This window comes from Lipotes vexillifer, unplaced genomic scaffold (genome assembly GCF_000442215.2).
Source record: "Lipotes vexillifer unplaced genomic scaffold, Lipotes_vexillifer_v1.1 scaffold1600, whole genome shotgun sequence".
NCBI classification, from domain to species: Eukaryota; Metazoa; Chordata; class Mammalia; order Artiodactyla; family Lipotidae; genus Lipotes; species Lipotes vexillifer.
In genome coordinates, this window is record NW_006799073.1 from 371080 (window position 1) to 382519 (window position 11440).

Genomic DNA, 11440 nt, shown 5'->3' on the forward strand with positions numbered 1-11440 from the left:
AACACACACTTGAAGGAATAATTTAAGGGGAGCGCTAACCACTGCCCAGGTCCACCAAATATCGAGACTGTTTAAATTCAGTTTTTCCTCGGCCCCTCTCACACCCGATACCTGGATTTTAAGGTAAGACTGTGAGCACCTCTCACCTGTCTCCCCAGGGCCCAGCTCTACAAAGCAGGAGCTCAGCACACCCAGGTTACACCCAAGTGACCCAGCAGGCCACGCCTCCACCTTCCAGCGAGTCTCCTGACCTGGCTCCAGTGTGGCCCCCACGGACCTGATGGTAACTCAGGATGGGGACTTTACCAAGTCTGGGTGGCCTGACAGGCCCTAGCAGTGGTGCCTGGAGCCCTGGCCTCCGCTCGCCACTGAGCAGCCCCCAACATCTGAGGGCAGGCTGGGTGCCGGCCCCTCATAAATATGCACAGGCACAGGTGATCCCGCAGCCAGCCTCTGGCAGGTCCTGTCACTACCTACATTCCAGGGTTGAGGACTTGGGGCTTGGAAGGGTCCCACCTTCCATCTGGGACACAGCGAGAGTGACTGAACAGCAGCCGTGCTCTGAGCCTCTGGGCCCTGCCCTCCATGGCTAGCGGCTGCGGGCCTGAACGGGGCACTGCCTTGCTGGGCCTCGGTTTCCTCATCTATAAATGCAGGTGCTGGAGTAGGTGGTCCCTGCAGACCCTTCTAGAGAATGTCTTAAATGTCTCAGAATCACAGTGAGCCCAAACTTCCTTCCAGTGGTTTCTGTTTTCCAAAACTTGCAGGAGCTCCTCTGCATCTGAACAAGAAGCTAAGAGTTGAGGAATACTGTGAGCTCGCTTCATCCAGCCTCCTCCCTGGAGCGGCAAATGTATGTTTCCTCCCAGGGTCTTTGGGCCTCAGCCTGCAGACCTCCAGCGACAGGGCGCACTGCCGTTCAGGTCAGTGCTTTCCCTTGTTGGCCTGTTTGGTCCCCCTTGGCCAGGACTTACCGGGCCTGTGCCGCCAGCCCTGCGTGCCAGGTCCCTCTTCCCACCGGGCACGGCAGCTACCTCCTAACCCCTCTCCTCCCTGGTCCCCGGGACCAGTCTCCCCACTGCCTTGGGGGCCTCTCAGCTGTGTGGAGACCATGCTGACATCCGTCTGAGTCTTCTCTCCATGGGTTAAAAAGCTGGAAGGTTGTGTCCTCCCTTTTCATGTCCCTAAAGCCTGCCAGCTGCCCCTTCAGGTCCCCGGTTCCCCAGGTGAGGAACTGGGAAACGTTGGGACAGAGGGGAGCAACTTGGTCATCATGACACAGTCTGGTGAGGTCAAGAGGTGGCAGGTGACCCCCAGGCCACACTGCAGCGAGCGCCATGCAAGCCCTGTGGGGACCAGCATGGGCCAGGTGAGTGCCAGGCACAGCGACGGGCGGTGGGGGCCTGGGGGCCTGAGGTAGGGAGGTAGGTAGGGAGCGAGCAGTCATGGCTTCTTGACGTGCTGTGGCCTCTCAGGGGAGAAGGAAGCCCCCGCCCCAGTGACCCCAGGGAGGGAGACACTGTGGCTTCACCACCCGGCACGGCATCAACAGCTTTTGAGCTTCCCAGCTGGCGAGGATGGCGGCTGCCACAGAGGCTGAAGAAGGGGCCCCGAGACTGGGGAGGGGAGCCAGAGGTGGGGAGAAGGGGTCTGCGCCTCTGCCCCGCAGCCCCTGGCCTGCTCCCCGGTACCCACATCGGCATCCCCGAGGGGCCACCACGGCCTCCGTGGCAGCCCTGGCAGGACCGGCCCCCCGGCTCCTGGCACAGCTCCTGCCACCTGACTCTTGCCGGTGCTGCCAGGGCTGCACTCCTCCTTCCAGAGGGAGGAACGGGAGGAAGAGAAGAAAAAAGCAGGGTCTTCCCCAGCTCAGGGTCAGAGGGCTCAGGGTGCAGACTCGGGACCAGACCCCAGCCCCCCACACCGTGGCCTGTGAGCTGAGCCTCCACCTTGTGCATAAGCAGCAGCATCCGTCCCAGAGCCCCGTGGGGATCAGTCGGTCTGAGGACTGAGGGGCCCCTCCCAAGTGTGGGTCCCGATCCCAGCCCCTCCTCACCGGCCTCACTCCCTCCGGGTAAGGGGCTAACTCCTCTGTGCCACGGGGTCCCTGTCTGTACAACGGGATGAAGACGCCAACTTGCAGGGCTGGAATCAAGACTCAGTGAAACAATATACGCACAGGGCCTGGTGTGTGAACACCTGATAAACGGCCACATGATGTTGGCATCTGTCATCTTGCTTAGTCCGGTTGTGCGAACGCCATGTTCTCCCCAGTGGTGACCCCCTGAGGGGGGACCCGGCTGTGCCGAGCTGTCCCCTCCTTGAGTTCCAGAGTCCAAGTAAACTGCCGTGGCAGCGCCAAGACCAGCTTCCTCAGTGCCAGGAAGGAGGGCACACAGGCGCCGGGCCTGGGCCCTCTGCCCCAGGGACAGACGGCTTGATTTGGGGGCCCTATGCTGCGAGCCTGCACCCTGTCCAAGTCCCAGAGCCAGACTCTGCGGCTCTGCCCACCCTGTCCTTCCTCACCAACTGACTCTGTGAAGCGAACACTCACTGAGTGCCCTCGTATGAGAGCAGACCCTGGGGTCGGGCAGATTGTGCTCAAATTCCAGCTCTCTCCTGGTTGGTGTGTCCTCAGATGAGCTACTTTACTTCTTTGAGCCTCAGTTTCCTCTTCTGTAAGATGGGGACAATAATACTTTCTTCAAAGGGGCCTTGTGAAGACTGGATGAGTTTACTAGGCAGGATGGCTGGGCTGCAGTGACACTAACAGCCCCAAGGCCTCAGTGGCTTTAACATAGCATGCACTTCCCATCACACAGAGTCAGCCATGGTCCAGCCGCCTTCAGGCTTCCACAAAGGCACAGGTGGGGGACAGAAGGGCTGGAGAATGGGCAGCAACAATGAGATACTGTGGTTCAAAAGTGGCGCATGGGGACTTCCCTGGTGGTCCAGTGGTTAAGACTTCACCTTCCAATGCAGGGGCTGCAGATTTGATCCCTGGTCGGGGAGCTAGGATCCCACATGTCTCGCAGCCAAAATACCAAAACATAAAACAGAAGCAATACTGTAACAAATTCAATAAAGACTTTAAAAATGGTCCACATCAAAAAAAAAAAAATCTTTAACAAAACCCAAAAAAGTGGCACACGGGTCCCTTCACTCACATTTCATTGGCCAGAATCAGTCACCTGGGGGACAGAGAGGTGCGACCACCCAGGATGGGAAGTCACAAATGTTGGGGAAACAGTCTCAATGTCTGCCACCATGAGATGACCCTGTGCTTCCCAAAAGTGCCCATTCACAGGCCGCCCCAAGATAGCACCTCATGTACAGTGAAATATCTTCCCTGATACTGATCCAGGCTAATGCTGCTCTCTACATTAAACTTCACCCTAAACAAGAATGGCCATGGAGTCCCGGGTTTGGTGTGCAGCATATATGCTTTCTGGTGCACACTGAAATAAATACATAACTGTTTAAATTGAAAACATCCACCCACACACCCCTGAAATCACATCGTGAAGGACCACAGTCACACCTCCCACGCTGGTGAAGGTAAAGTTAAGTTGATGCTGTTCTTTTATCAGTGCCTGCCCCCTGCCTCTTATTAAGCTCTCAGAATAGATTAGTTACTATTCTATTAACCACTTTCTCAGTCCATCCACATGCCCACCTAATCCCCATTTTACACATGAGGAAATGGAGGCAAAGAGAAGCCTCCTCTGAGGCCATGCAGCTGGGAAGTGATGGAGAGGCTCTCCTGCCTCCCACCTGCTCCCCCCGCCATCAAAACAAGCTGTCCCCAACCTTGCTGGGCCTCCATCTCGGCTGATGTGGCCCAAATGCCCTTGATCCTGAAGGTTCCCTAGAGGCCCTGCTGGGAGGATCCTGCTCTTTGGAAAGCAGCCAGGAGAGGGAAAGGGTTAAGCCTGTCATGTTGTGTTCCCACCAAACACCTCTGCTTAAATGCAAAATCCCAACAGGGTGGTGTTTGCTATAAAAGCCCTAAGAGTGATTTGTGAAGTCTGGAAGGCCTGTAATCTCGTCAGCGTAATGGGATTATATTTCAAATCACCACGGCCTGTTCATTACCCATTTAAACTCCTCTGACAGAGGAAAACTTACATAAACCGTGCTCGGCAGCCCTTGCCGATTTCCCCACTCTCCTTCCTGATTAGACAAACAGATGCTGAGGTCTGGAATGAAAAAATAATGTGCCCATTTATTCATTTTTCTGACAAGTCACAGTAGATTTTTAACTGCCAATGAGTGACCTCCCGGAGGTGGTGCGGCTGGGAGGTGGCCGCCAGGCAGCGAGTGGTCATTTCCTGGCCTGGCTGGTGATGTCTGCTGGGACCAGAGCTGAGCCAGGCTGAGCCCCTCTCCTTGCCCAGGCCTGGCTGGGGCGGGGGGCTGCCTGCTGGGCCTCTCAGCTCAGCTCTCACCACCCAGAGGGGGCCAGGGACCTCCTCAGGGTGACCAGGACGCAGCCACAGCCTGAAGTCGTAGAGCCCCAGCAGGAATCCTGGCCCTGCCTTACTCAACCAGGTGACCAAGGACAGCTTTCAACTCTCTGAGCCTCAGTAGCCCCGTCTGTAACATGGAGAATGTAAGAGAGCTCATCTCGGAGGTGTGGGTTCAGGGTGCAGCTCCCACCCCAGGCTTCCAGGGACGGCATCCAATCAGCACCACCAGCTGTGCCAGGCCCTCCTTCACCGTGACCTCTGGCAGATGGGGCTTTGCTAGTCACTTGCTGGGGCTGTGTCACTCTCTGTGATGGTGCCTGGAGCAGAGGGGGGTGGGCGGAGGGGCAGCTGGCTCAGGGACCCCAGGTCTGCCTGCCCCACCCCGGTCCCAGGGTCCTGCCCCTGGGGTGCCCCCTCCTCATTCAGAAGTAGGATGCTGACCCTGAAGACTCATGTCCCCTGAGCTGGGCCAGGTGGCCACCGGCTAGAGGGGGCCCTAGGGCAGTGAGTGGAAAAGGGCAAAATCACCCCTCATCTGTCATTTAAGGCCTCCCACCCTCTCCCAGGGCCCCGCAAGCTCAGCCTCGGTGACCCCCAAGTCATCTTGTGTCTGGTCAAATGGTGCCCGCCTCCCCACCCTCCCATGGCTCCTGTAGCCAATGCCCTGACCCCAGAGACAGACAAGGAGGGCGCCAGCATGGATAAATGATGCGCCTCTGAGAGCCGGGTTCAACCCTGGAGCCACCACAGGCTCGCACCGTAGAAATCACAGCCAGTCACATCTCCCAGCCCCCTCTTCACGGCCCTCCTGTGGCCCTTTTGGGAAAAAACTCAGCCACAGACTTCCTGAAAGCAAACCCCAGTACTAGGGGAGAGGGGGTTGGCTGAGTTATCTTTGGGTCCAGCCCAGGGCCTGGCCGGGGGTGGCAGCAGCAAGTGCCTGCTCCATAAACTTACCCTGTCATTCCACAAACATCTGAGCACAGTCTCTGGGCAGGGCTTTGGCCCTCAGGCTGCAGCAGGAACACAGAGGCTGATGCCCTCCAGGCCCCCTCATCTGGCAGGGAGGGCGCACTTTACCTGAGAGGCCTGGGAGAGATGAGAGCCAGGAGCTGTAGTGAAGTGGCGGGCAGACCAGGGCTGGGACGCTGGGAAGCCCTGCTCCAGTCACTGGGAGCCGGTGAGGGAGGGGGCGGCCAGGTGGGTGAGTGTTCAGCCTCAAGACTTGAGCTGAGAAGCTGCAGAAGGGATGAAAATCTGCCTCCTTGCTGTGTGACCTTGACCCATGACTCAACCTCTCTGAGCCTGTCTTCTCATCTGCACGACTGGGACAGAGTCATCTTCAGTGTCACTGGCCTGGCGCACAGTAGGGGATCAGTAACAGGTAGCCATGGAGACAGGGTGCCTAGCCACGTACAGGGAACACGAGGGCCAAGCCCTCCCCCTGCCAGCTGGCTTCAGGGAGCATCCCCAGAACCCCAGGGAAGCCCCCTGGATCCAGCTGGGGGCCTAGGCCCTCCCTCCCAGGGCCCTCTCCCCTCACCAGACCCGCCTGCCTTGCTGACTAGCCCCCAGGCAGGGTTCACATCTTCATGCATTAACTCTACGAATACATAAGAAATACTGTGAAGCTAATTCTTTTTAAAATGATAACATTTGTCTATATTAGAGCATTCCAGCCCCCAGCTTCCTGAAAGCTAAAAATATTTTAATGTCATATTCCCATGTAAATTTTAGTTTAGAATCTAATACCCTTTTAACATACATAAAATTTTTAGCATTCTTCAAGCCCTTGACTCTTCTAAGGGCTTAGCTGCTGGGTGTTGGAGAAAAGGGCTGGGGAAGGCTGTAAATTAAGAGAGAAAGTTCTAGACTTAGGTTACCCCCAAATCTCTGTGCCCACCTCATCTTGGGAGTTACTCTGAGGAGTGTCTGAGCCAAACCCTGGAGTCCTGAGGAGGTGTCAGCAGTCTTGGTTTCCTTGCTGGAGCGGCTGTGACTTTATCAAATAAATACAGTTGTGGCTTTATTGGGGCCCCAGGAGGACTCCTCACAGCAGCCCAGGTCGGGGGCGCCAGATGGCCTGGTTGCCTGGCTCAGACCCTGCTTCTGCCACTTGCCAGTAGGTGACCTTGGCAAGCTGTCAGTGCCTGTTTCCTTGCCCCAAACAGGGGCAAGGAGAATGGGGCCAAGGTCAGAGTTAGTGAACAGACTGTGTTTGAGTGAATACTTAGGAAGGGGGAGGTTATCAGCTCCACAGAGGAGGTGACCTCCGGGATGAACTGGCTGGCCTTGCTAAGGGGTCCAGGGGGTTGACGTATGGGAGCTGGAGCAGATCATTTTGACTGACCTCTACCCTCACTCCAGCTCCTAGAGCAAGACCTCATCCCCCAGCCATAGGGACGCCCAAGGGTGTCTTTGCAAAGCACCATTGATTAGCCCATGGGCGGCAGCCCCCCATTAGTTCCCTCTTGGGACGAGACCAGGGACAGCCAGGGGAGGGGCTCTTAAAATGGCGGGAAGGGGCGTTCACAGCAGGCTTTGGGGGAAAGTGGAGTGGGGACTTCATGCCCGTGCTCACCAGGCCGAGGTCTGGGGTCTGCCTGGGGCACTTGGCCCACCAGCCTCGAACTCTGAGGTCCGGGGCTGCTCTGGCCCAGGCCCACACCCCTTGCCATGGGTCACCAGGCAGGCTCCTTGAGTGAATCCCATGTCTCTGAGGGCCCATCTGTGAAAAATAACAAAAACCTCCCTCTTGGGAGGACCCAGCACAGTAGGAGTCATCACCAAAACTCGATGTGTGGTGAAAGGCTCGTGGGGCCATCCGTCCAAGCGATCATTAACCAGAATGAGACATTTACAATGTGGAGACCTGAAATCCAGTGAGATGACGGCTCTCCTTTCTAATCCCTTTCAGGGGATGATACAATGCATTGATTGACAGAGACGAGCCACAGCTTGGGCTCTGACCAGTGTCTGCAACTAAAGCAGCAGGCTTGTTTACGTAGATTTACAAAGAGCATCTCCATCCTGGCTAGAGGAAGGCCTGCTGTTGGTGTGGGATACTGGGGGGGCCCAGGGCAGGTAGGGACGCTCTTGAGCCTGCCCCAGAGGAAGCCTAAGGGACCCTTCTCCAAGGTGGCCACTAATGAGTCAGTTTCCTCATGGGGAGTGAGTGAGTTCCCTGACTCTGAAGGAGTGTAAGCGCTCAGCACTCAGTCAACACATGTCCACTAATGCCTACCCTGTACCATGCCCGGCACGGGCCCTGAAGGTACAGAAATGACCTGACTCGGATCCTCTCTTTGGGATCTCGTGGTCCATGGGGCCGAGACCCGTTCGCTAGTGTCTGGGTGACCAGACGTCTAGAAGGGGATGGAAACAGACACATCCTTCTCTTCATAGACCCCTTCGCAGCTGGGGGCTGAGAGCACTCCTGGCTCTGGTGGATCCAACTGGAGGATGACAGGCTGGTGGACGCCTGGGGAGGACAGGTTCCAGGGCAAGAAACGCGGGGGGAGCTCACCAAGCGACAGGAAGGAGAGTGGCCAGCAAGTCCAGCCCCGTCCCTGGGGAGCACTGTGAGCAGGAGGTGGCTCCTCGGCCTCCCTCTGGGCTCAGGCAGCCTCACCGCACGGCCCGTGGCTGCAGCTCCTTGAGGTCTGAGAGCTCAACGTGCACAAAGACCCCTGCCAAATGGCTGACGTCATCATTACCCAGTAAATCTTCCACTTATTATGGAAAGAGGGGCTCTTAGGGGCTTCTCCCCAAATCGTTGGTTTCTCCCATCCATGTTGGGAGAGGAGGCCTTTGGCTTTGGGGGAGGGTCTTATCTGTGTCCCATTCTAGGATGCTGTGAGGGGCCCTTGGGGATGGGACAGTTGTCCTAGGCTGTCTTATCACAGAGCAGCCCCCAGCTGACATTCACACCTCCCAGTACGGAGACCAGACTTTCATCAATGTGTGTGTCACCAGTGGACAGAACTTCAGCAACTGCCTTGCGTCACCTTGATCACCCTCAGCTCTGCTGTCCCATTTCTGGGCCTCATTCTCTGCTCCTGGAAGGGGCATCCTCCACATGGCAAGAGGGATGTGGACAAAGGTCCAGTCTGTTCCAGGCTTTGGAACCACAGAGGAGGGACTTCTCATCTACATACCATATACACATGCCAGGCCAGGCCTCTGATTGGCCTGGCAGCAGTCACATGTTCACCCCTGGTCTAATCCCTTTGGCTAGGGGATGGGCTGCTGTGATTGGTAGCACTGCCCCCACCCCCAGGACCACAAGGCTCAGGGGAAGGGAAGGGCCTCAGTCAGCAGAGCAGAGGAAGGGGGCTACAGGTAGAGTCCTTGGACCTCCTCAGCAGTTACTATGTGCCAATCACTGTGCTAAATACCTTTTTAAACTTTTTTCCCAAAGTCACCCAGAAGCAGAGGCCAACAGCATCCTTCCACAGTAATAAGACCTAAAGGGTGAAGGGGCTTTGCCCAGCAAGGAAGGAACTGGACCTGTTTCTGACTCCAACCCCCAGTGCCCCACCTCGTGCACCACCGCCCCCGTGTGGGCACAGAGGAGGCGCGGCCTCGCTCCAAGCACAGCGTCCCTCGGGAACGGTGGCCTGAGTGTGTGAGCATGTATGGTAAGTGATTGTGTGTGGTGTGGTGTGTATATGTGGGGTGTGTGCAGTGTGCGTGTGTGGAGTGTGTGGCGTGAGTGTGTGTGTGGTGTGTGTGGTTTGAGTGTGGTGTGGTGTGGTGTGTGTGATGTGTGGGTGTGTGGAGTGTGTGTGTGTGGTGTGTGTGTGTATGTGTGTGGTGTGGTGTGTGTGTGTATGTGTGTCTGGTGTGTGTGTGTGTGTGTGGTGTGGTATGCATATGGTGTGTGTGTGTGTGTGGTGTGCATGTGTGGTGTGTGTGTGGTTTGAGTACTTGTGTGTGTGTGATGTGTGAGTGTGTGTGGTGTGTGTGGTTTGAGTGTGGTGTGTGTGTATGGTGTGTGTGTGTGATGTGGTGTGTGTGGTGTGAGTGTGTGGTGTGTATATGTGGTGTGTGTGTCTGGTGTGGTGTGTGGTGTGATAGAGTTTCCTCCGTGAGCCGCCTGCCTGTGCCCATCCCCGCTCCCTCTGAGCAGGGCGCACGCCCTCACACACCTGTGCTCCGGGCACAGCGAGGCTGACGGCGTCGGCTCTCCGAGGAGGCCATGCGGGTCTCTAAGCCGCCCTCTCCCCACTGCTGAACAGCTGGCCACCATCTTGGCACACATTTCCCTGTCATATCTGATTTGCAAAGTCGTGTCTGTAACAGACCCACAGGAGCGTCCAGTTGGGGCTTTTTCAGGTCAAGGAGTATTTTCCACAGTCTCTGGTTCTTCAGAGGAGAAAAAAAATGTGAACAGCCCTCCTTCTCCGTTGCCAGGCTGACACTCTCAACCATGGAATCTTTCTCCCAGCCACCCTGGACTAAGGGCTAAGGCCTTGAGTATCACCTTGAGGTTCTGTCATTATCCCATTTTACAGATGAGGAAATTGAGGCTCACAGGAGTCCTGTCATTTCCCCAAGGTCACACAGCAGCTAAGAGCAAAGCTATAATTTGAACACAGCCCCTCGGGCCCCTCAAGCCCTCACTCATCACCATCATGTCCACAGCCTCCCTGCAGATGCCTGAGCTGAGCTCTCCCTGCTGGTCTAATTCCAGGACCTCCTCCTCCAGGAAGCCTGCCTGAACTGTCACAGCCCTCCTTGGCGCCTTGGGCTCTTACTCACCACTGACTGGAGTCTTTGGTTTCCAGAGCATTCTGGGAGGGGCCCACCAGAGCTGGGTGACTTTGACCCCCTGAAGGCATCGACTTGGCCAACGTGCTTTGACTGCATGGAGTGGAAGCCCATGAGGATGTGGGCTAAGCAGGTTCCTTTCCTGCAGGACCCCTCAGAGCCTTTAATGGGCACCGTGCACCATGCTCCAGAAAGGGGTGGCATATGCAGTGTTTTCCAAACACCTTTTTTGCCAGAGCATGTGTTCACATTTCTGGAACTGGGGCAGCTAAGAACTCAGAGTGGTGATGTTGTTTCAGGCAATCCAAAGGAGGCAGGATCAGGTCCTGGCTGAGAGAAAACCAGCTCTGCCGCCTGTTAGCTGTGTGACCTTAGGCAAGTCACTTTACCTCTCTGAGCCTCAGTTATCCCATACACTTCCATGGGGCTCATCAGGACCACTCCGTTTTCGTCCAGGCTTCCATCATCACCCTCCAACCAGCAAAAGCCTCTCCCCAGGCCTCTCTGGCTCCCTCCTGTGTCTCACCCCCAGATATGAGCTCTGGGCCTGGAGGAGCACCAGAGCAGGCCTGGCACAAAATAATGTTTGTTTAATGAGTGAATGGATGAATGAATTTCCTATGTGAACACTCTGAATTTAGCCCAGGGCCATTCCCCACCCTGATCCCCCTCCCTACCCCTCTCCTACACTTGAGTCTGGTTTGAACCTAAAGGAAGTCCAAGTCTCACTCAGCAAACATTTATTCAATTTGAATAATTATATCCTGTTGGGAGTTGGCAGATGGCGAGAGATGTTTGGGAGAAACTCTTTGTCTTCTCACATAAAGAACAGCCTCCCCCTCTAGAGGATACTAGACGCTCCAAGCCTGGGCTCTGCCCCCAGGTGCATGGGCTGCTTGACTCCACACCACACCACTGTGGCAGGACTATAGCACTGTACCCATTGCACAGATGAGGAGAGAGAGGCTCAGAGTGCTCAGTGACTCACCCAAGGTCACACAGCTAGGGGGAAGCAGGGCAGAAATTTCAACGAGGTTTCATCTGACCCCAGACCCCGTAATCTTAAACCTTGTTCTTAACAAAGAGGCATGGGATGCTGGGAAGACCACAGTTCTGATCTGGCTTGAAATCCTAGCTCTGCCTCGCCCCCTATTTTTGTGTGACACTAGGCCAGTCATTTTACCTCTCTGAGCCTCAAT